Genomic DNA, 4266 nt, shown 5'->3' on the forward strand with positions numbered 1-4266 from the left:
ACGCGGGCCCGTCCAACGCTGCTTGCAGCTTTAATTTAACTTTAATATTTTAGTTTCCCCCACTGAGAGATTGCCACCTTATTGTGATCAACGGGCTGCGTATCTCAGTGACCTTAAGAGCTATACACCAGTAGGAGGTTAATATATGCCTGCCTGGAACCGGCCCTGCTGAGTGTGCACATATGGCGTCTTGATCACTGTCCCGTTTAAATACAGCAACTAGTGTTATAAATCTCGAACATATATACACATGTATGTATACAGTATATATATATATATATATATATATTAGTGTGTTGTCCCGATACCAATATTTTGGTACCGGTACCCGTACCAAAATGTATTCCGGTACTTTTCGATACTTTTCTAATTAAAGGGGACCACAAAAAATTGCATTATGGGCTTTATTTTAACAAAAAATCTTAGGGTACATTAAACATATGTTTCTTATTGCAAGTTTGTCCTTAAGTAAAATTGTGAACATACAAGACAACTTGTCTTTTAGTAGTAAGTAAACAAACAAAGGCTCCTAATTTAGCTGCTGACATTTGCAGTAGCATATTGTGTCATTTTCCATTCTATTATTTTGGACAAGCGATAGAAAATGAATTCCATCCATCCATCCATCTTCTTCCGCTTATCCGAGGTCGGGTCGCGGGGGCAGCAGCCTAAGCAGGGAAGCCCAGACTTCCCTCTCCCCAGCCACTTCGTCCAGCTCCTCCCGGGGGATCCCGAGGCGTTCCCAGGCCAGCCGGGAGACATAGTCTTCCCAACGTGTCCTGGGTCTTCCTCGTGGCCTCCTACCGGTCGGACATGCCCTAAACACCTCCTTAGGGAGGCGCTCGGGTGGCATCCTGACCAGATGCCCGAACCACCTCATCTGGCTCCTCTCGATGTGGAGGAGCAGCGGCTTTACTTTAAGCTCCCCCCGGATGACAGAGCTTCTCACCCTATCTCTAAGGGGGAGGCCCGCCACCCGGCGGAGGAAACTCATTTCGGCCGCTTGTACCCGTGATCTTGTCCTTTCGGTCATAACCCAAAGCTCATGACCATAGGTGAGGATGGGAACGTAGATCGACCGGTAAATTGAGAGCTTTGCCTTCTGGCTCAGCTCCTTCTTCACCACAACGGATCGATACAGCGTCCGCATTACTGAAGACGTAATCATAGTAGTATCGACTAGATACGCTCCTGTACTTGGTATCATTACAGTGGATGTTAGGTGTAGATCCACCAATGGCGTTTGTTTACATTTAGACGCCGGTGAGCTACGGTGTGTAGTGAAGCATGTTTAGCAATTCCTCGTCCTGCAGGGATGATACTTGTAATAAACTCACTTTATTTGTCGCCATGGAGGCGAGGATTAGTAATTTAGAAGTAGCTAAAAAACTGCAGATTGCAGCTAGCCATGTCTTAAAGCACATCTTCCTGAGGTCGTTTCATCGTTTCACCTTTATCGTTAGTTTTTAAGCCAAAATGCGTCCGATCTCCCTTTTCTGTCTACACACTGTGTCTGCTTGTAAGTACTCTGTGATTGTGCGCTGCCGAACATGCTCCTCTGCTCGTAAACCGGTAATGACTTAACATGACGACGACGGGGGATCGGTACTTTTTAGAGGCGGTATAGTACCGCATATGATTCGTTAGTATCGTGGTACTATACTAATACCGGTATACTGTACAACCCTAATATGTATATATACATATACATATGTATGTATGTAAAATGCCTTAATGGAAATAACAAGTGATATAAAATGTATGAACACATCTACAATAAAAAATTAGGACTTAATACAAATGAGAATTCAAATGATGATGTGGTGTGCCACGATAAAATATGGAACATAAAATAAATTAGCAGGCCACAATAAAATGTCGGACCACATAAAATTCCGTGCCAGGTTAAAATTATGTAACGAGCTTTGTAAAATGCATTGGCAAGCCAAGATTAAATTATGTGGAGGGCGATTCCCTCACTTCCTGTTTTGAGCACCACTGGGTTTGTGTTTTAGTTGCGATGACTGCAATCTGTCAGGAAGTGTTGCTGTTGAACCCCAAGATGCACAGATGGCAGGCTTTTTGCAGGAAAACATGACTTTTAATGTCAAAAATAAAATGCAGGGAAACAGGAATCAGGAACTAGGAACCAGGAAGCAGGCAAACTGGTTACAAACAGCTAACAGCACACAGCAAACATTACTCCAGCACTGACTGGAGGGCGAGGCAGGTATAAATAGTAGCCGGCTGATTGACACCAGGTGTGCCAGGCTGCCAATCAGCCGCAGGTGAGGGGAAACAGCGCTCAGGGAGACAAGCAGGAAACTGAACCAAAATAAGAGCGCTGACAGGAAATAAAACACAAACACAGAGGAAAAACTACAAACCCCGTTTCTATATGAGTTGGAAAATTGTGTTAGATGTAAATATAAACGGAATACAATGATTTGCAAATCATTTTCAACCCATATTCAGTTGAATATGCTGCAAAGACAACATATTTGATGTTCAAACTGATAAACTTTTTTTTTTTTTTGCAAATAATCATTAACTTTAGAATTTGATGCCAGTCAACATGTGACAAAGAAGTTGGGAAAGGTGGCAAAAAATACTGATAAAGTTGAGGAATGCTCATCAAACACTTATTTGGAACATCCCACAGGTGAACAGGCAAATTGGGATCAGGTGGGTGCCATGATTGGGTATAAAAGTAGATTCCATGAAATGCTCAGTCATTCACAAACAAGGATGGGGCGAGGGTCACCATTTTGTCAACAAATGCGTGAGCAAATTGTTGAACAGTTTAAGAAAAACCTTTCTCAACCAGCTATTGCAAGGAATTTAGGGATTTCACCATCTACGGTCCGTAATATCATCAAAGGGTTCAGAGAATCTGGAGAAATCACTGCACGTAAGCAGCTAAGCCCGTGACCTTCGATCCCTCAGGCTGTACTGCATCAACAAGCGACATCAGTGTGTAAAGGATATCACCACATGGGCTCAGGAACACTTCAGAAAACCACTGTCAGTAACTAGTTGGTCGCTACATCTAAGTGCAAGTTAAAACTCTCCTATGCAAGGCAAAAACTATTTATCAACAACACCCAGAAACGCCGTCGGCTTCGCTGGGCCTGAGCTCATCTAAGATGGACTGATACAAAGTGGAAAAGTGTTCTGTGGTCTGACGAGTCCACATTTCCAAATTGTCTTTGGAAATTGTGGACGTCGTGTAAAGAGGAAAAGAACCATCCGGATTGTTATAGGCAAAAAGTGTAAAAGCCAGCATCTATGATGGTATGGGGGTGTATTAGTGCCCAAGACATGGGTAACTTACACATCTGTAAGAGGTGCCATTAATGCTGAAAGGTACATACAGGTTTTGGAGCAACATATGTTGCCATCCAAGCAACGTTAAAAATGGACGCCCCTGCTTATTTCAGCAAGACAATGCCAAGCCACGTGTTACATCAACGTGGCTTCATAGTAAAAGAGTGCGGGTACTAGACTGGCCTGCCAGTAGTCCAGACCTGTCTCCCATTGAAAATGTGTGGCGCATTATGGAGCCTAAAATACCACAACGGAGACCCCCGGACTGTTGAACAACTTAAGCTGTACATCAAGCAAGAATGGGAAAGAATTCCACCTGAGAAGCTTCAAAAATGTGTCTCCTCAGTTCCCAAACGTTTACTGAGTGTTGTTAAAAGGAAAGGCCATGAAACACAGTGGTGAACATGCCCTTTCCCATCTACTTTGGCACGTGTTGCAGCCATGAAATTCTAAGTTAATTATTATTTGCAAAAAAATAACGTTTATGAGTTTGAACATCAAATATCTTGTCTTTATAGTGCATTCAATTGAATATGGGTTTAAAAGGATTTGCAAATCATTGTATTCCGTTTATATTTACATCTAACACAATTTCCCAACTCATATGGAAACGGGGTTTGTAAAACATAACCAAACTGTCGGTGACAAGCCTGACAAAAATGATGTGGTGGGCCAGATTTGGCCCCCGGGCCTTGAGTTTGACACTTGTGCTTTAGAATAATGAACGCGAAAAGTTAATCCAAATTAAATTAAATAAATGAATGAATGTAATACAAATAATAATAACGCAATATAGAAGTATATAGAGTTTTCAAATATTCTCCTGCCAATCAGGACGAGTCTTAAAAGGACAACTTATGCCAGCATCTTCTAAAAATGCGTCAAAAGGGTACTTCGTCGTGACGTCACCGCAGCGCAAATGACACCCGCTGTGTGGTC

The sequence above is a fragment of the Nerophis lumbriciformis genome, linkage group LG27, assembly GCF_033978685.3.
Source record: "Nerophis lumbriciformis linkage group LG27, RoL_Nlum_v2.1, whole genome shotgun sequence".
NCBI lineage: Eukaryota > Metazoa > Chordata > Actinopteri > Syngnathiformes > Syngnathidae > Nerophis > Nerophis lumbriciformis.